At 50.1% G+C, this 21,600-nt stretch overlaps 1 non-coding gene across 1 annotated transcript; it reads left to right on the top strand.

Annotated features, from left to right (window-relative positions):
• The first annotated feature begins 10,649 nt into the window (after positions 1-10,649).
• On the top strand, positions 10,650-10,722 carry TRNAQ-CUG. Its single transcript has one exon. It is a non-coding gene; the product is annotated as a tRNA-Gln (tRNA).
• The last annotated feature ends 10,878 nt before the right edge of the window (positions 10,723-21,600 follow it).

Here is a 21,600-nt window from a genome sequence, read left to right as displayed (position 1 = left end):
CTGGCCCTGCACCTCTGTCCTGCCCGGCTGATGTCGGGGTCTCTGTGAGGTCACCTGCCCCACCACCTTTGCCCAATAGGCCGAGTTCCTGCAAAAGGCCTTTGTGATGTCACTGTCACACCCACCCTCCCCTCAAAGCTGATGTCCTGCCCTGGCCAGACTCATTGGGTGTTTGAGTTGTTTCCTGGATCTGAGGTTGCCAACTTTCTGACCCAACAAAACTGAACACCTCATCCTGCCCCTTCACAGAGGTCCCGGCCCTCAATCCATCTCCCTCCGTCGCCGCTCTCCCCACGCTCACTCACTCGCTGTTTTCACCGGGCTGAGGAGGGCTGAGGAGAGTCCCTTTCAACTGGGTGTTGTCGGGACAGACCTGGGAAGGAGGCTGCCTGCCAAACACCTTTAAGAGGAGCAGTCCCTCCTGTCAGAAAATCATCTCCTCCTTCAGTTCAGTGACCGCCTGAATTGTTCCTTTGTCTCGGCAGAGCCGGAGGATTGAAAGCAGCAATGTCAAACCCTGTGCAGCTAGCAGGAATGGACACAGACTCTCCCTTGTATCTCAACAGATATTTAGTTTTACTCTTGGTAAACTACAAGGCTAAAGGGACGGCCGTGGCACCAGATCTAAGGAATGAAATACAACACAATCATCATCGTTATGCCCATCGTTGCCCCTTTAACCTTCCGTTGTCTCTCTCTGACCACCGTCACCCTCCTCGGTTCACTGAGATTGCCACACTCATTGCTTCCAACACACACCTGATCTCCAATTTTGCAGCCAAAAGAAAAGTGATAGGCTTTCTTAACCATAGTGTTTATACTGCACTTTTGTGATGCAAAAGTCACTTCACCACAAACATAGCACAAGTTATCTGCACTGTTCACACAAGTACGAGGCATCTCTGCTCACTTTGGCTAAAGAGAAATGGGTCCCTTTGCAAAATCAAACACTGACAAATAAGAGAGCAAGACACTGTATGATTTCTAGAGCTGATATAGGGCAATTGGTTCAGCTTCATTATGATTGCATCATCCATGACTTCTAGGAATAACATGATGCAATTCATATCATGTATGAGGCAATACCAGCTTCAGACTGTATCCTTCATTGTTTTGCCTAAAAGCAAGTACTGTCCAAAGCCATTCATAGATTTATTCATAGATCCAGTCAAAGATGTAGTTTAGTCATTACTGGTTTAAATTGAGATCCTGTCCCTTTATAACTCACTTATCCTCCCCATTCCCAAGTCAAGGGTCATAAATACTGACTCAATAGCATATCTTGAAAACTAGAGCCAATCAAGAATTTTAAGCATCATTTTCGTTCTCAGTGACCCAGAATTAGTAAAGTTGGACTCCATTTATTTCAGAAGCATTTTGGCTGTAGAGCAGTGTAACAAGCCTCTCCTAGCTGCCTCCTGGTGGGGGGAGGCTGGGGAGCTGTGGGGACCTGTTTGAGAGGGTCACTAGTAGCAGCGTAGCACAGGAGGTGTCCTATCGGGTTGAGTCATTGCAGATGATGATGTAGTGCAGCAGACCCCCGTTTTGCCAACCTTGCATTAGGCAACTTTCCATGTTAATCGAACTCCCAGTGCCCACAGGTGCAGCAGCCGGCGATTTGTCCTGTGGCCGCTAGGTGGCGCTGCAGCCTCGCACTTTCCCGTTCCCCCGGGTATGGGAAGGTTTGAGAAGGTGAGCTGGCTCCACCCGGCCCCGGGGAGATGCCGTCAGTGGGGTCTGCTGTGTAAGGGCTGAAAGTCAATTTTACTGACATTTTATGATCTTTCAATCATGAAGGGGAGCAACTGCTTACCCTGACTGAAGCATCTTATCTCGTTTCCAAATTAAAGTGTCTCCTCTTTGTGTGCGAAGAGACAGTTTAAGGGGACGCCACATACGGGAGATGCTTTTGGTTTGGAAAACGAAATATTTTTGCAAAGATTTTTCATCCAAATTGATTTAGGATTAATGGGGTCAAATTCCATGCTGTGCCCTGTGGCTTTAAGGCATTGGAGAACTGCTGAAGAGGTTAAAGGCCGCAGAGCTGGGTTTGGGGCCTCCAAAGTTATTGTGCTCTGGTGAGACTGAGCAGTTGTGGGATTGTGCAAGCTGTGGTGTTTACATGCACATAGAAAATGTAATGAAACTCCATTTTTAAAACCACTCATGTCTGGGAATGGAAGAGAAGCTCTTGAAATAAGTGTCCCCTTCATACTCTTCAAGATCACTGGCTCCAACACTCAGCTGCCTCAGGGAACTCAGTGGTGGTGCATTTGAGGGCGGATCGAGAGGTTTCTGGTTCAAGTCCAGCTGCTCTCTTACATGTCCTCTTTTTTAAGTGATCTATATTTTCATATCCATCTCCTGTATGTTCAGGAGTTCCGCTGAACGGGGACGTGAAATGAATTTCATCATTCAATATATTCCTGTTAAAATGTACAAACACTGAGGAAAGCTGTCCATCAGCTGAAATCCGTTCTGGTCCTCTGAGGCGGTAGTTTGTTTTCATTCTTGAAACAAAGATAGAGTACGACTGTAGATTTGCAGGTCCTTGTTCTCCACGAGCGATGCTGTGCAGAAGAAGAAGAACCAGTGGCTATCAAGTGGACACTAGGAGTTTAGACTTGCCTTCCAAGGAGTATTGGGGGGAAAAGACATATCTGGCTTCAAGACTACGCTTAATACGTTTATGGAGGGGATGGTATGATGGGCTAGCCTAATTTTGGCAATGAATTTGGCAATTGATCTTTGATTCTCAGCAGGTAAGTATGCCCAGTGGTCTGGATGGGATGTTAGATGGGTTGGGATGTGAGTTACTGCAGAGAATTCTCTCGTGGGTGCTGGCTGGTGAGTCTTGCCCACATGCTAAGGGTTTAAGTGATCAGCATCTTTGGGGTCGGGAAGGAATTTTCCTCCAGGGCAGATTGGCAGAGGCCCTGGAGGTTTCTCGCCTTCCTCTGCAGCATGGGGCACTGGTCACTTGCTAGAGGATTCTCTGCAGCTTGAGGTCTTCAAAGCACAATTTGAGGAGTTCAGTAAGTCAGACATAGGTTAGGGGTTTGCTATAGAAGTGGATGGGTGAGATTGTGTGGCCTGCATTGTGAAGGAGGTGGGACTAGATGATCATTATGGTCCCTTCTGACCTTCGAGTCTATGAGTCTGAGCCCATGAAACCATGGGAGGGTGGGGAGGAGCTGTGAGGCCGGCGGGTGTGTGCGGTGCAGGGCATTTGGAGAGTGGGGCTGCTGGGGCCGGTGGGTGCCTGGGCTGCTGCTGCTGCTGCTGCCCCAGCCGGGTCTGTATGGGGGAGAGATCTGCATTAGGCCCCTTTGTGCCCAGCTCTGGGGGGCAGGGAGGGTTCGGACTCTCCCCCAGGAGGGGAGAAGGGGGATTGGCAGAGACCCAGCCTGGGGTGCAGGAGGAAGGGGGTGGGGTGGAGGGAGACATGTCGGGTGGGGGTGGGGTGTGTGAAATGTTGGTCCAGGGAAACTGAGTCACTCCCAGGACATCGTGTGCAGGGGAGAGCACAGGGGCAGGGAGAGAGCCCCAGCCCCAGAGAGCCCCAGAGGGATATTGGGGGTAGAGGAGGAGATGGCAGAGGAGACACCCATCTCCATAGACCCCCAGAGGCAGGAAATGAGGGGAGAACGGGGGAGGGAGGGATCCAGCCCTATAGACCTGTAGGGGCAGGGAGATATTGGGGGCAGGAGGGTTGGCAGAGACCCAGCCCGGGGTGCAGGGGCAATGGGGCGGTTTGGAAGGAACTGGGGAGGAGAAGAGACACATGGCTGGACAGGGAAACTGACTCACTCTGAATACATGCAGAGCAGGGCAGGGCGGAGGAAGATCAAGCTGGTCCCAGGGTAATTTCGGGGGGGTCTGATTCCCCACTCAGCCGGGGGGCTCCCCTCTGGGCTGAGGAGCCCTGGGGTGGGGCGGGTACAGGGGCTCTGTGTGTGTGTGTGTGTGTCAGGCTGGGGGAGCTGCCTGGGCAGAGGGGCTGGAACCAGGGGCAGCTCCAGGCACCAGCACACCAAGCACGTGGTTGGGGCGGCAAGCTGCAGGGGGCGCTCTGCTGTTCGCTGCGAGGGCAGCAGGCACCCCAGCCCCTCCCCCACTCTACCCCCTCCCAGAGCTGGGGGAGAACCCAGGAGTCCTGGCTCCCAGCCCTGCCCCTCCCCCACTCTACCCCCCTCCCAGAGCTGGGGGAGAACCCAGGAGTCCTGGCTCCCAGCCCTGCCCCTCCCCCACTCTGCCCCCCTCCCAGAGCTGGGGGAGAACCCAGGAGTCCTGGCTCCCAGCCCTGCCCCTCCCCCACTCTACCCCCCTCCCAGAGCTGGGGGAGAACCCAGGAGTCCTGGCTCCCCCATATTTCCATATGGCTCCATCCAACAGCCCCCCCCCCCGGGTGGGGAGACAGGAGGCCAAGGGAGAAGCAGGCGGGGGGGGGGCAGGGCCAGGCGAGACCCCGGGACACGCGAGTTCGCGTCAGGAGCCGGAGGGGGGCGGGGCTCTCTGGGGGCGGGGCTGAGGAGTTGTGAGGGGAGGTGTCAGGTTGACCCAGGGACCCGCCCTTCCTGGGCTCGAGAGGACGGAGGTGCCCCGGGCAGGCTGGGAGTTGTAGTTCCTGGCCTGCCTCAGAGCGGAAGTGCGCCGGTTGCTCGGACAACGCGCTCCTCCCGGTGCACTCTGGGAAGCGTAGTTCTCTGTCTCTCTCACGCGCCTCTATTGCAGGAGGGGCCGTAACTCGTCCCTTCGCCGCGCCTCCCCGCCTCCCTGATTGGCGGAGAGAGCGCGGGACAGAGACTCGGCGCGCGGGAGGCCCCGGCCCTCGCTCGAGGCTCCCCTTTGGCGCGCTGCGGCCGCTGGGATCCGTGGGATCCGGGCGGGGGCTCGGGCAGAGGCGGGAATTCGGTCCCCGGGGGCACTTCGGCGGTGGTGCCGCTGCGGCGGTAACTCGCCAGCGGGGGTCCTTCCGCCCGGAGCGGAGGAAGCTCCTGGGCCCGGCCCCGCAAGGGTTTTCCAGGCCCCCGGGCGAGTGAAGGACCCTGCCCAGGGGCCCTGAAAACTCCAGTGGGGCCCCTGTGGGGCCTGGGGCAACTGCCCTCCTGCCCCCGGGCGGCCCTGCCCCACATACCCCAGTCACTCATCACACGCTGAGCTAGTTCTTCAGGGGCCCCACTGCCCATCCAGGAGCCCCGTGGGCCTGTGGCCGAAGTGAGGGAAGCTCCCTGGGCTGGGCTGGGGTGGGTGTGACTTTTCCTGCCTTGTGTGTGCTGGGCTCACAAAGGCTGTTTGCTCCTCGGGGTGGGGGTGGTTTTGGCCACAGGTGACGTGGTTTGCAGCCCGGTGGATGCTGCGGGTGTCTGGAATGGGGCGTGTGTGTTCCCATCGTGCCCCTTCCTCTGCCTGCAGAGCTGAGCACAGACAGGCCTGAGGGGCAGAGCAGGAGCTCTGGGAAGGAGAAGAGCAATATGAAGATGGAGTCTAAGACGAGGCCAGGTGACTTCTGTGGAGGGAGACGTGCTGGACAGCGCCAAGGATTGGGGAGACAACCAGGTGTGAGCCCAGGCTGCAGATTTCTAATTGTAGCTGTGATGGCAGAATGGGAGGAGGGTTGAAGCCGGAGCCCTGGGGTGTGGGAGTAGTGAGAAGAGGAGCCTCGCCACCGTTGCTTTTTCTTTTGTGTTGTGTTTCATACCAAGAGAAAATAAATCGCGGGGACGGAGTCCAGCCCTGAGGTGAGATGGAAAGTGAGCGAGAGCAGTGACTGCGTGAATCCTGTTGATGCCAGGCAAGACCTGCCCAGCTGGGATCAGAGTAGCTGTCTCTGTCGGTGAGATATGTATCTGGTTTGGGAAGGGCTCTGGTCACAGTCCTCCTGGCTCCAGGCAGGGACTTCCTGTTACCTGGGTGTGGGTTTCCAGACTAGCTGTGGCTTCAAGGGAGATGATGTTGCCATTTGCGAGGGCTGATCATCTCTGGCCAGGAGTGGTGTGTGCTCCCTAGCAGAAAGTTGGATCCATGAGGGTGACTCCCTGTTCTGAGTTTCTTTCTTCCTCCGAGGTTTCTCTATGTTGGCCAACTTACACTCAAACTCTCTCCCCTTTCATGGACACCTGTCATGTTCAGTTGCCTGCATCCTCTTCCTCTGCTCCCCTCCCCAGTCTCCTATGGGCTCAGCTGGATCCATCTGCCCCGGGCAAGGTCTCTGCCATATTGGAAAGGATGTGTCCTGCCTGCCAGGATAAGGGGGTTGCTCTTCCAATCCTCTATCTTCGGGGAGACCTCATTGGTGTAACTGGGTCACAGCATGAGTGGCCAGTCATGTCTTTGGGGCTGTGGGGTCTGAGACTGAGAGGGGTGGGCTCGTGGTCATGGCTTTGGGCACAGGAGAAGTGGGGCTGGGATTAGAGATTCCCAGAACCCTCCTTATCACCCGCTAGCTCCATTACTGCATCACCCAAAAGCCTCACTCAGGGTCCACTATGCCTCCTTGTGCTGGGCACTGCAGGGACAATCAGAGGGACAGCAGGATGCATGAGGAAATAGATGAGTGTGTGAGGCAGATGGGTGAAGGGGGGTGTGTGGCATACATTGGGGACGGATGGGGTTGAGAGTTGGACGGACAGCGGGACAGATGGAGAGCTGCAGGGACGGATGGTGACGTCACAGGCTGGACTTGTGATGGGTTCAGCTCATGGCCGCTGGCCCTGTCATCTCCTGCCCCCATCTGCCCGTCTGACTCTGCCCCTGTCTCTCGCAGGCAGCACTCAGCAGAGTCTGGCCCTGTCGTTACACTGGTGCCTACATCCAGTGTACACCTGTGTGTTATGTGCTCCTGGAGAGCTCAGGCGGGACAAGCATGCGGCTCACGGCTGCTGAACCAGCTACTCCAAAACTGCCACAGATCTCCTCCTTGGGCAGCAAGACCCTGGCTGGGGGTTCCTGTCCCTCCTCGCTGCCAACGCATCCTGCTCAGCACAGAGACCGAGGTCACCTGCCTCCGCCCAGCCTCTAGCTGGAGCTGCTCCAGCCCCGAATTGCTGGTATCCAGCCTGGCCGGAGTTGGTGCGATGTCCTAGCGGAGTCCGCTTCTTTCTCCCGGTAGATGACGATTTTCCCACTGCAGTTAGTTGCTCTTTCTCTGCTTCCCATAGCCCTCCCCAGTGATAGTGACTCCTGCTGGCCAGGCACGAGAGTGTCCTGTAGGGGCCTCCTTGTAGGAGCAGTGACTCCTGGTGGTGAGGGGCAGCAATGCCTGGCATGTATCCCCTAGCATTGCTGCAGCGCCCCTGCTGGCCACTGAGGACAGTTGCCTATGTGACCCCACCATTGCCATTGTGCCTGTGAGCGCTGGTGGGTAGGTGAGGCAGCGCCCTGTATGTATATGAGCCATTGGGGCAGTGCCCTCTGCATATCCCACTCTCATCTCGGTGACTCGTGTTGTCCCAGTGGGGCAGTCCCCTGTGTATTTAGTCCCCCCAACCCCTGCCTTGGGCCAGTGACCACTGGTAGCCAGAGGAATCAGTGCCTGAGGTGTGTTTTTCACCTCCCCCAAGGTGGCAGGGTGCCTGGGTCGCCGTGTCAGGCAGTGCCCTCAGTATCTTCCAACCCCTTTGTGGCAGTGAGCCCTGCTCCTGGTGTGTGTCACCCCCCCACTAGGGCTGTGCACTGGTGGCCACGTCGGGCAGTGCCCTGTGTGTAGCCCCCTCTCTCCCTGCCCCTGCCCCCCAGGGTGACCAGATAGAAAGTGTGAAGAATCGGGACGGGGTGGAGGGTAATAGGCACCTACATAAGAAAAAGCCCCAAATATTGGGACTGTCCCTATAAAATTGGGACATCTGGTCACCCTATCCCTTCTACCCTGAGCCAGGTATGGCAGGCACTGATCCCTGGCATCTCTGTGGGGCAATACCTCTGTATATCCCCAATTGGGGCAGTGACCCTGTTGGTCAGGTGGGGCAGTGCCCTGTGTGTTTGTCCCCCCCTATTTAGGTAGTGACCCCTGGTGGCTAAGTGAGGCAGTGGCCTTTGATTTCCTCTTCTCTCCCCAGCCCCCTCTCTCTCTGGGGTAGGGCCCCCAGTTGGGGCACTACCCGATGTGTATCTCTACTAATTGGAGCAGTGACCTCCTGTGGTGCCCTGGTGTGGCAGTGCCCTATTGATATCTCCCTCCTCTCTCCCCACACCATTGTGGTAGTGGCCACTTCAGTCAGTGGCCTGTTTATCATCCCCCCTGCCCCAAACCACCACCATTGCAGCAGTGGCCCCTGGTGGCCATGTGCGGCAGTGCCCTGCATGTATCCCCCACAACCATTGCTGCAGTGACCCCAGGTGCCCAGTTTGAGTAGTAGCCTGTGTGTACCTCATCTCTTGGGGCAGTAACGTGTGGGCCACGTAGGGCAGTGGCCTGTATGTACCATCTCCTCTGGAGCAGTGACCACTGGTGTCTTGGTGCTAAGATGCAGCCACCTCTGGGGTACATGGTGGGGCTGTTTACAGGACAATGGGGACAGGCCCCTGTTCCAGGAAGCAGGGGAATGTCTGGTGTTCAGGGCAGAGCGTTCCACCTTCTATTGAACTGTGATGCTCTGAGCACCTTTCCCTGCATGAAGAAGACCCTGTGTGGCTCCAAAGCTGGTCCAGTAACAGGTATCACCTCACCTGCCTTGTCTCCCTGGTATTCTGGCCAGTGTCCAACTTCCCTTCGCTGTTGGTCCTCAAACCTCCTCCAAGCAACCCCAGTCTCTTAAGATGCCAAACCTCCTGGAGCCCAACCCAGGGGAGGCACCCCACCTGAAAACCCTATGGCACCATGGGAGTGGTAGTATCCACTGCCTCCATCTCCCACCAGCCAGGACAGGCCCCACAGCACCATGGGAGTGGTCGTGTCTCCTGCTTCCATTTCCTGACAGCCGCTGACAGGCAGGGCCCAGACTTCCTGTTTCTGGTGCGAGTCCGAAGCAGATGCTGCCATGAGGCGATGCTGGGAAGGGTGGTGCTGGTGTCAGGAGAAAGCAGGAGGAGTAGGTGGGGTCTGTGCTACTGTCCCCTAATCCCTGCTCCCTCTGGCACCCAACCCTGAAGCTCTGCACCCCTAACCCTGTGCCCTCCAGTTCCCCTAACCCCTGCCTCCTCCCGCACCCGTAATCCCTGCACTGTGCCCCTTTCCCTAACCCCTGCACCCTCCTGTGCCCACTTGGGGAAACTGACCTGGATGCACAGAGTAGCTGGCATTGCTGCTCGCTCCCCCCGCCGCCCCTGAACACTGCTCCTCCGCACATCGCTAGGGGGCTGTGAGAGGGGGGCACGGAGGAACATTGGGGGGAGCAGTATCCGCTCATCACCGCTATCTCCCCCTTCTCTTCCCCTCCCTCCCCCCATGCTCCTATGCCGGGAGGGAGCAGGGAGAAATCTGGGCACCACCCCAAGCAGCACTCCCTGCCAGCCGGGAGCAGTTTCTGACTTTACACCAGCAGCACACACCTCTCTGCTACCGTACAGCACCGCCTCTGACCATGGTAGCCCTGGGCAATTCCCTGGTGGCACCCACCCCAAAGGCTGGCCCTGGCTATGGGCTTCAGAGGGAGTGAGCAGACCAGGCGGCCATGGAGAGGTCCAGCCCCTGTTCTCCTCTCCGAGCTGCTAGCAATCAGAGGCCAGGGACATGCTTCCATGCTGATGACAGGTACTGCTCGATAACGATGCCACCAACCGAAGATTGATTTTCCTGTCTAGTGGTTCAGGTTCTGTAGTGTCTGCATCAGAGTGTTGCTCTTTGAGGACTTCTGACAACGTTTCACACCTCGTCCCTCTTGGATTTTGGAAGGCTCTTCAGATTCTTAAACTTTGGCTCGAGCGCTGTAGCTGTCTCTAGAAATCTCACGTTATACCTTCTTTGCGCTTTTGTCAAATTTGCAGTGAAAGTGTTCTTAAAGTGAACAACATGTGCTGGGTCATCACCCAAGACTGCCATAAAATGAAATATATGGCAGAATGCGGATAGAACCATGGAGCAGGAGACATACAGTTCTTCATCAAGGTCTTCAGTCACAAATTAACACGTTATTTTTTTAACGAGCATTATCAGCATGGAAGCATGTCCTCTGGAATGGTGGTTGAAGTATGAAGGCATATGGATGTTAGCATATCTGGCACGTTAATACCTTGCAACGCTGGCTACAAAAGTGCCATGAGAGAGCCTGTTCTCACTTTTAGGTGACGTATATAAGACACGGGCAGCACTATCTCCAGTAAATGTAAACAAACTTGTTTGTCTCAGCGATTGGCTGAACCCGAAATAGGACTGACTGGACTCTAAAGTTTTACATTGTTTTCTTTTTGAGTGCACTTATGCAACAAAAAAAAATCTACATATGCAAGTTGCACTTTAATGATAAAGAGATTGCACTATAGTACTTTATATTTTACAGTGTAAATATTTGTAATAAAACTATATATAGTCAGCACTGTACACTTTGTATTCTGGGTTGTAATTGTGTCAGCAACCTGCCCAGTTGCCTCGCTGCCAGGGGATGCAGACATTTCTGTAAGGCACATAAAGGGGCTATTTGGTGTTGAAGCAAATGCGAGGAATGTGCATTTATGAGAGGGAATTTCCATCTCTTCAGTAGCTGTACATCAGGGCCCCAGTGGCCTAATGGATAAGGCATTGGCTTCTGAAGCCAGAGATTGTGGGTTGAAGTCCCATCTGGGGTGAAAATCTACTTTCTTCCTGTATATTGCAAGGAAACCTTGGCCTTTATATTAAACAAGGAAGCTGGGAGATGTTTGAGCACAAAGTCCTGGATCTTGGGAACAATCACCAAAGGATATTAGAAGGCTCAGTCTGGTGACCTAATGGATGCAACCACACCTCCCCATCCCAGGGTAGTCCCATCTGAGAACCAGGATCCATGGAGCAACATTCCCCTCCTGCCCTGACAGGTGGGCTGTGCAGATGATGGTGGAGGGCAGCAGGAGAGGAGGTTGCACTAGTGCTGCCTGGGCTGTATCTGCACCAAAGATAAATGGAGGGGGTCATGCAGCCTGTGCCTGAAACTCCACAAGTGCTATGTTCACTCCCAGAACAAGTCAAATCCTGCACCAAGGATGGTGAATTCCCATGTGAGCACACAGTGCCCCTGTCCACCACACATGCTGCACACACATCAACTGCACCAAAAGAGACACAAACTGCACACTGAGGAGACAGCTGGTTTGTTTCCAGGTTGCTTTTATTTCCAAAGGTACTGAAGTGTGGGGTCTCTTCTTTTTCCGTGGGCAGAAACGCAATGGAGGAGAATCTCACATCCCTTAGCTGCCAGGTGACAGTGGCAGGAAGAAAATGCACTGCAATGAAATTTAAAAAACATAAATAATTTAACAATGAGAAGTAATTAAATAAAAATAATCCAATGGACGCACATGCCGGTGGCTTGTTCCCAGCCCAGAGAGTGAGAAGCAGGGAGTGTGTGAAGGCGGGTGGTTAAGTCTGAGGGAGCATATTCATAGTTTGTATAAGTTAAATTATAGCAGACCGCTACAAAATACTCCATTTGGTAACATCAGTACAGAATATAGAAATCTACAAGCAATACAGCCATACACAGTTAAGACAGGGTGTCCACTTAATACCAGAGTTCCCACAGCCAAATAGCTGGAAGTCCCTTCACAGTCACTGCTAAACAAAACAACATTGTGCAGAGCCAAGAGCAGCCCTGCTGTGCCATTAGGAAGGCCTGCAGGAGACGCAGCAAATCCATCTAGATTCTGTGCTTCTGCTTAGTAGTTACCAAGTGTGATCAATGAAAGGGTAGGTGGGTAGCTCCCTTTTTTGGACACCCAGCCAGTAGCTATAAAATTCCTCTGAGGCCTTGTCTACACTATGACTTTAGGTCGAATTTAGCAGCGTTACTGCCATTTAACCCTAGACCCATGCACACGACAAAGCCCTTTTTTTCAACTTAAAGGGCTCTTTAAATCGATTTCTTTACTCCACCTCCGACGAGGGGATTAGCACTGAAATCAGCCTTGCTGGGTCAAATTTAGGGTAGTGTGGACGCAATTCGATGGTATTGGCCTCCAGGAGCTATCCCAGAGTGCTCCATTGTGACCACTCTGGACAGCGTTTTCAACTCAGATGCACTGTCCAGGTAGACAGGAAAAGGGTCACAAACTTTTAATTTCATTTCCTGTTTGGCCAGTGTGGCGTGCTGATCAGCACAGTTGACCATGCAGAGCTCATGCAGAGCTCATCAGCATGATGTGCACATTGCCAGGGCACATTGCCCGGCCTGTACTCTGTGAGAAGTCTATGACCATGTCTATGTCCTCATCACTCTTGTCACCGCACTGCTGTCACCTCCTTGCCTGTTTTCGCTTTTGCAGATTCTGGTTCTGCACTGAGAAAAGGCGTGAAACAATTGTCTGCCATTGCTCTGATGGAGGGAGGGGCGACTGATGGCATGGCTTACAGGGAATTAAAATCAACAAAAGGGGTGGCTTTGCATCAAGGAGAAACACAAACAACTTTGTCACACAGAATGGCCCTCTCAAGGATTGAACTCAAAACCCTGGGTTTAGCAGGCTGTTGATTTCACAAAACAAAACAAGTCAATTTCTTGTTTTGATTCATCTAGTTTTTACGTCTTAGGCTGGTAGCAAACAGTACAGTACAACTGCTAGCCATTGTCATCTCCTGGTTGCTTGGCAGAAGATGGGAATGACCTGGCTGAGTCACTCCCATGTCTGTCCATGCGCCCCAACTGACCTCAGTGAGATCAGCTAAAAGCAAGAACTATTAACACAGAATTCTGTTCAAAGCCAGAGAAGTCTTTCAGCCTCCTTCCTCTTGCCGGTTTCTCTCCTTCCTTCTGTTCAAAGACAGTTCCCTGTACACTCCTAGTTTGCACAAACCCACCCACTGACCTGTGACTAACAATCTCTCGCTGCTAACTCTTCCAGGAAAACAGGCCAAAGAAAGTGTCTGCAAGCGCTGCACCGCAGCCCCAATACTCTTTTCAGTTCCTTCCCACAGAACTTTCACTCCAGACCAGTCCAGTGCCTTGCTGTTGCTTGTCTAACCACTGCCAGAGGCAGTGGTTTCCCCAGGAATTGAAATTAGGGGGGGTGTTCGAATTTACAGGGGGGGTGTCAGGACCAATGAGATATATAAAAGAGATATGAATAAAGTAAATGTTTCGTTAGGATTATGCAAATTTAACATAAGAATAATGCAAGTTACACCAAAACACATAACAGGTCTAGATTTCTAAAAAAATATAATTTTTTTTAAAAGGATTTAATTTAAATTGACTTTTGAAAAGTAAGCCATCATGGTGAAAGAGGAAAGTCCTCTCATGGATCAGTAACTGGTTAAAAGATGGGAAACAAAGGGTAGGTATAAATTATCAGTTTTCAGAATGGAGAGAGATAAATAGTGGTATCCCTGAGGGGTCGGTACTGGGACCAGTGCTGTTCAACATATTCATAAATGATCTGGAAAAATGGGTAAACAGTGAGGTGGCAACATTTGCAGATGATACAAAACTATTCAAGATAGGTAAGTCCCAGGCAGACTGAGAAGAATTACAAAGGGATCTCATAAAACTGGGTGACTGGGCAACAAAAATGGCAGATGAAATTTAATGTTGATAAATGCAAAGTAATGTACATTGGAAAACAATCTCAACTATACATACAAAATGAAGGAGTCTGAATTAGCTGTTAACACTCAAGAAAGATCTTGCAGTCATTGTGGATAGTTCTCTGAAAACATCCTCTCAGTGTGCAGCGGCAGTCAGTGATTCCCAACATTCTGTTTGCTTTTTAAAAAAGAACAGGAGCACTTGTGGCACCTTAGAGACTAAGGCTATGGTTACACTTGCACTTCAAAGCGCTGCCGCGGCAGCGCTTTGAAGCGCTAAGTGTAGTCAAAGCGCCAGTGCTGGGAGAGAGCTCTGCCAGCGCTGTCCATACTCCACCTCCCTGTGGGGAATAACGTACAGCGCTGGGAGCCGCGCTCCCAGCGCTGGGGCTTTGACCACACTGGCGCCTTGCAGCGCCGCAATTTGCAGTGCTGGAGAGGGTGTGTTTTCACACCCTGCTGCAGCGCTGCAAATTTGCAAGTGTAGCCATGCCCTAACAAATTTATTTGAGCATAAGCTTTCGCGGGCTACAGTCCACTTCATCGGATGTAGCCCATGAAAGCTTATGTTCTTTTTGCAGTACAGACTAACACGGCTGCTACTCTGAAACCTTCGCTTTTTTAAGAAAGGGGAGGCAGTGACCATGAGATGGTCGAGTTCAGGATCCTGACACAAGGAAGAAAGGAGAGCAGTAGAACAGAGACCCTGGACTTCAGAAAAGCAGACTTCAACTCCCTCAGGGAACTGATGGGCAAGGTCCCCTGGGAGAATAACATGATGGGGAAAGGAGTCGAGGAAAGCTGGCTGTATTTTAAAGAAACCTTATTGAGGTTGCAGGAACAAACCATCCCGATGTGTAGGAAGAAAAGTAAATATGGCAGGCGACCAGCTTGGCTTAACAGTGAAATCCTTGCTCATCTTAAACACAAAAAAACAGCTTACAAGAAGTGGAAGATTGGACAAATAACCAGGGAGGAGTATAAAAGTATTGCTCAGGCATGCAGGAGTGAAATTAGGAAGGCCAAATCACACTTGGAGTTGCAGCTAGCCGGAGATGTTAGGAGTAACAAGAAGGGTTTCTTTAGGTATGTTAGCAACAAGAAGAAAGTCAAGGAAAGTGTGGGCCCCTTGCTGAATGAAGGAGGGAACCTAATGACAGAGGATGTGGAGAAAGCTAGTGTACTCAATGCTTTTTTTGCCTCTGTCTTCACAGACAAGGTCAGCTCCCAGACAGCTGCACTCTGCAGCACGGTATGGGGAGGAGGTGACCAGCTCTCTGTGGAGAAAGAAGTAGTTCGGGACTATTTAGAAAAGCTGGACGAGCACAAGTCCATGGGGCCGGATGCACTGCATCCGAGGGTGATAAAGGAGTTGGCCGATGAGATTGCAGAGCCATTGGCCATTATCTTTGAAAAATCATGACGATTGGGGGAGGTCCCGGATGACTGGAAAAGAGCTAATGTAGTGCCCATCTTTAAAAAAGGGAAGAAGGAAGATCCAGGGAACTACAGGCCAGTCAGTCTCACCTCAGTCCCTGGAAAAATCATGGAACAGGTCCTCAAGGAATCAAATCTGAACCACTTAAAGGAGGGGAAAGTGATCAGGAACAGTCAGCATGGATTCACCAAGGGCAAGTCATGCCTGACTAACCTAATTGCCTTCTATGATGAGATAACCGGCTCTGTGGATGAGGGGAAAGCAGTGGATGTGCTATTTCTGGACTTTAGCAAAGCTTTTGATACAGTCCCCCACAATGACTGGGAATTTTCAGCTTAGAAAAGAGATGACTAAGGGGAGATATGCTAAAAGTCTATAAAATCTTGACTGATGTGAAGAAAGTGAATAAAGTAAATGTTTTGTTAGGATAATGGAAATGTAACATAAGGAAAATGCAAGTTACACCAAAACACATAACAGATCTAGATTTCTAAAAAAATATATAATTTAAAAAAAAGTATTTAATTTAAATTGACTTTTGAAAAGTAAGCCATCATGGGGTAAGAGGGAAGATCCTCTCATGGATCAGTAACTGGTTAAAAGATGGGAAACAAAGGGTAGGAATAAATTATCAGTTTTCAGAATGGAGAGAGATAAAAGTGGTATCCTTGAGGGCTCAGTACTGGGACCCCTCAAGGGTCCTATTCAACATATTCATCTGGAAAATGGGTAAACAGTGAGGTGGCAAAATTTACAGATGATACAAAACTATTCAAGATAGTTAAGTCCCAGGCAGACTGCGAAGAGCTACAAAGGGATCCCATGAAACTGGGTGGCTGGGCAACAAAATGGCAAATTAAATTCAATGTTGATAAATGCAAAGTAATGCACATTGGAAAGCAATCTCAGCTATACATACAAAATGATGGCATCTGAATTAGCTGTTAACACTCAAGGAAGAGATCTTGGAGTCATTGTGGATAGTTCTCTGAAAACATCCACTCCACGTGCAGCAACAGTCACAAAAGCAAACAATGTTGGGAATCATTAAGAAAGGGATAGATAATAAGACAGAAAATATCATATTGCCTCTATATAAATCTATGGTACGTGCTCACCCTGAATAGTGTGTGCAGATCTGGTCACCCATCCTAAAAATATATATTGGAATTGGAAAAGGTACAGAGATGGGCAACTAAAATGATGAGGGGTATGAAACAGGAGGAGAGATTAAAGCGACTGGGAATTTTCAGCGTCGAAAGAGATGACTAATGGGGATATGATAGAGGTCTATAAAATCTTGACTTGTGCGAAGAAAGTGAATAAGGAAATTTTATTTAATCCTTCACATAACACAAGAACTAGCAGTCACCCAATGAAATTAATAGGCAGCAGATTTTAAAAAAACAAGGAAGAAGTATTTCTTCACACAATATAAAGTCAACCCAGGGAACTCTTTGCCAGGGGATGCTGTGAAGACCAAAACTATAACAGGATTTTAAAAGAACTAGATAAATTCCTGGAGAACAGGTCCATCTGTGGCTATTAGCCAGGATGAGAGGGATGCAACACCATGCTCTGAGTGTCCCTAGCCTGTTTGCCAGAAGCTGGGAATGGGCAACAGGGGATGGATCACTTGATGATTCCCTGTTCTGTTCATTCCCTCTGAAGCACCTGGCCTTGACCACTGTTGTAAGACAGGGCACTGGGCTATATGGACCATGGGTCTGACCCAGTATGACCATTCTTATGTAAAAATTAATTATAATAAAAATGTTTAGTACAGAAACTCCCCAACATAATGACCTCCCAAGATAGCAACAATGTGAGATAACAACCTTGGCAAATACTGCATTTTAAAAATCTTGGCCTACTGGGAAACATATTTATATAAGTTTCCATTCCCAGTCACAAATCTAGCATTCTGGAGCAAAGTGACTAAAATATAGTCCAACAAACAAATGTTTATTTAACGTGCCCTCACTTTTCCCTCCACTGCACTCCGCTCACTGGTGTTGTCCTTGGTCAGTGGAGACTCAGAGTTCAGAGGTGCTTTCACGTGAGTACACCTTCCAGGTGGGGACAAAAGGCAAAGTTTGCTCTGGCAACGGCTGTTCATTGTGCCACTGTTCACTCCACCACTCTGTTGCCAATGGCCCTGCACAGTCACCTTCTGCTGTCACCTACCACTGTGACCTCTGCGATTTGGTCTCTTGAGGTTCCACCAGCTCTCAGTGATTTCAACATTAACAAGTCACTGGGACCAGATGGCATTCACCCAAGAGTTCTGAAAGAACTCAAATGTGAAGTGCGGAACTATTAACTAAGGTTTGTAACCTGTCCTTTAAATCGGCTTCGGTACCCGATGACTGGAAGTTAGCTAATGTAACGCCAATATTTAAAAAGGGCTCTAGGGGTGATCCCGGCAATTACAGACCGGTAAGTCTAACGTCGGTACCGGGCAAATTAGTTGAAACAATAGTAAAGAATAAAATTGTCAGACACATAGAAAAACATAAACTTTTGAGCAATAGTCAACATGGTTTCTGTAAAGGGAAATCGTGTCTTACTAATCTATTAGAGTTCTTTGAAGGGTCAACAAACATGTGGACAAGGGGGATCCGGTGGACATAGTGTACTTAGATTTCAGAAAGCCTTTGACAAGGTCCCTCACCAAAGGCTCTTACGTAAATTAAGCTGTCATGGGATAAAAGGAAAGGTCCTTTCATGGATTGAGAACTGGTTAAAGGACAGGGAACAAAGGGTAGGAATTAATGGTAAATTCTCAGAATGGAGAGGGGTAACTAGTGGTGTTCCCCAAGGGTCAGTCCTGGGACCAATCCTATTCAATTTATTCATAAATGATCTGGAGAAAGGGGTAAACAGTGAGGTGGCAAAGTTTGCAGATGATACTAAACTACTCAAGATAGTTAAGACTAAAGCAGATTGTGAAGAACTTCAAAAAGATCTCACAAAACTAAGTGATTGGGCAACAAAATGGCAAATGAAATTTAATGTGGATAAATGTAAAGTAATGCACATTGGAAAAAATAACCCCAACTATACATACAACATGATGGGGGCTAATTTAGCTACAACGAGTCAGGAAAAGATCTTGGAGTTATCGTGATAGTTCTCTGAAGATGTCCACGCAGTGTGCAGAGGCGGTCAAAAAGCAAACAGGTTGTTAGGAATCATTAAAAAGGGGATAGAGAATAAGACTGAGAATATATTATTGCCCTTATATAAATCCATGGTACGCCCACACCTCGAATACTGTGTACAGATGTGGTCTCTTCACCTCAAAAAAGATATTCTAGCACTAGAAAAGGTTCAGAAAAGAGCAACTAAAATGATTAGGGTTTAGAGAGGGTCCCATATGAGGAAAGATTAAAGAGGCTAGGACTCTTCAGTTTGGAAAAGAGAAGACTAAGGGGGGACATGATAGAGGTATATAAAATCATGAGTGATGTTGAGAAAGTGGATAAGGAAAAGTTATTTACTTATTCCCATAATACAAGAACTAGGGGTCACCAAATGAAATTAATAGGCAGCAGGTTTAAAACAAATAAAAGGAAGTTCTTCTTCACGCAGCGCACAGTCAACTTGTAGAACTCCTTACCTGAGGAGGTTGTGAAGGCTAGGACTATAACAATGTTTAAAAGGGGACTGGATAAATTCATGGTGACTAAGTCCATAAATGGCTATTAGCCAGGATGGGTAAGAATGGTGTCCCTAGCCTCTGTTCGTCAGAGGATGGAGATGGATGGCAGGAGAGAGATCACTTGATCATTGCCTGTTAGATTCACTCTCTCAGGGGCACCTGGCATTGGCCACTGTCGGTAGACAGATACTGGGCTAGATGGACCTTTGGTCTGACCTGGTACGGCCTTTCTTATGTTCTTATGTTATGTAACCCCAGCCAAAATCTATCACTTGGACAACACAGCTCTGTTTGCTGGATCCCTAGGTAGATTAGGTGTGAATGTAAATATAATCTGGCTCTGAAGCCTTAGCCCCCAGCTCATCACTAGCTGTCGGGGAGAACTCATTTAGACTTTGCTTACAAATCATCATTTGAAATTATTAGGTTGGCCAACATCACCGAAATGAATGCACTGACATCATAAAAAACAGCTGTATAAGGAAGCAAGGAAGCTAGTCTATGTTCATACTTTTCAAATCTATTATACTTTTTCAGATACACATATTTTATCATACACTGTATAAGCTTTTAAAGTGTGTATTAATGTTTCGGTTTAAATTCAGATTTCCAAACAGTCACTAAATTGGTATGTAACTAGCTCACAAAACTGGGGGGAGGGAAATTCAGGGGGGGGGTGTAGGGAAATCACTGGCCAGAGGTGAAAGTAAGCCGGTACGGGCCGGTACGGAGGACCAGTAAGGAAAGGAGGCTGGCTGAGGGGGGGAGAAGCCTGCCCCCTGCATAAGAATAGTTTAAACTCAGCTGTTCCCTGAGCTGTTCAGCCCCCGGGGTTAGGAGCGCTTTCTGGCATTCTTGTTAATTTCACTCACAGTAGCTTGGGGGAGGGAGGAGAGTGTGTTTGACCATGGCAGGAGCAGTCCTCTTCTGCCCCCGGGATGAGGGAATCTCTCCAATACTAATATACACAACAAATACAAGCATTTGGCTGCACATCTTAAATCCAGAGCTAATAAAAGCAGGTGGAAGGGGAAAATTCACTGTACTGTACTGTACTGTCCTGTCCCCTCTCCCTCTCCCTCTCCCTCTCCCTCTCCTGCAGACAAAGCTCTGCATTCCTCCCCCAGCCCCCGCCAGCAGGGGCTCTGCTCAGTGCCAGACAGGAAGAAAGCATGGAGCCTAGTGTCTCCAGCCTCGCTGGAGGAGGAGGGAAGACACAGAGAAAAATGGGACAGTGAGTTTTCACTTTTTCAGGCTTATTCCAATAGTAAAGTTTTATTACAGACAGTACTGATAGTAGTAATAGTAGTTTTATTTTCTCTATCTATGTCATGCAATGGGAGGGATCCATGAAGTATGTAGGAGAGGTGGGTTGCTTGCGATTGGACTATATGGGTAAGAAATATAAATTACTTTCACCCCTGCCCAAACCCCAGGACTCCCAGCCACCTCTGCAGCTGTTAGCTCCAGGGGTGATTTAAAGGGCCTGGCTCCTAGCTTCAGCCAAATCCGCAAGCCCTTTAAATCCTAATTTAAAAGCCCCAGAATTTAAAGGCCCCACCTCTTCCAATAGAGGCCGCACCTCCTCCGGTTGAGGAACCATCCCCTCCACTGGACTCTGGAGTACTGCCAAGTCCTTTAAGTCACTTTTATCCCTGATCACTGCACACATCTGCTATACCATACTCTGAGCTGATTCCTGACTTGTATGCTCAATACAGCCTTACTGATCTGTGGTGCAGTGGGTCAGTATGTTTGTTAACGGAAAGGATGGTGGTTCAAGCCCCTGCAGGGACAGTAGTAAGCCTGTGCTACTTCCTTGCTCCCTGAGGCCTGCTGGGAGCCTCAAAGGCCCCATTTTGCTTCCTCTTGGCCTCAGTGCTTTCAGCTGGTGGCCCGAAGAGCGGGCTGGATGCCATTCAGAAACCCATCTCCCAGCAGCCGTGCCGGAGGCTCAGGCTTAATCCTCAAGGCCGAGCCCAAAAACTTTCAGCCGGGAACATTTCGCTCCCCTCCTGCCTCCACCCAAGCGGCAAGGGAGAAGCGGACGAGACACGCTGGCTTGAAGACGCCTCCCTCCCACTTCCCTGTAGGCTGTGCAAAGCTCTTGGCCTGCTTCATGCCTCGTCAGGAAAGTGCGGCCATGTGGCCCAAGCCTGAGTCACGTCCGCAGCCTGGCCCACCCCGGCTGACGGCGCGCAGAGCCACGTGCAAGGAGCAGATAAACAATCTCCAAGGAAAAGAGCTGGAATTTTTCATCTTATTTTCACCTAGTCCTTACTAAGGAAACTAGCAAACAATTGCCCTTTGTAAAGAAACACTGCACCGTACTACAGTACAAACCCAAATGAGCACAGCAGGAGGCTATCCCGGCTATCCACATCTGGCCCTGTTTCATTACAAACTTCCTTTCTGTAATGATGTTCTGGTAATAAGGGGGCAATCAGTTGTCAAAGGTAGCTCTTGCCATGGTAGCCAGGTTGCTAGTCATTCTCCCCAAGTGTAAGAACATAAGAACGGCCGTACCGGGTCAGACCAAAGGTCCATCTAGCCCAGTATCTGTCTACCGACAGTGGCCAATGCCAGGTGCCCCAGAGGGAGTGAACCTAACAGGCAATGATCAAGTGATCTTCCTCCTGCCATCCATCTCCATCCTCTGACAAACAGAGGCTAGGGACACCATTCTTAACCATCCTGGCTGATAGCCATTTATGGACTTAGCCACCATGAATTTATCCAGTTCCCTTTTAAACATTGTTATAGTCCTAGCCTTCACAACCTCCTCAGGTAAGGAGTTCCACAAGTTGACTGTACGCTGCGTGAAGAAGAACTTCCTTTTATTTGTTT

This window comes from Mauremys reevesii, linkage group 17 (genome assembly GCF_016161935.1).
Source record: "Mauremys reevesii isolate NIE-2019 linkage group 17, ASM1616193v1, whole genome shotgun sequence".
Lineage (NCBI taxonomy): Eukaryota > Metazoa > Chordata > Testudines > Geoemydidae > Mauremys > Mauremys reevesii.
Note: the sequence above shows the minus strand (reverse complement) of the source record. Positions and strands in the feature narration are given on the sequence as shown.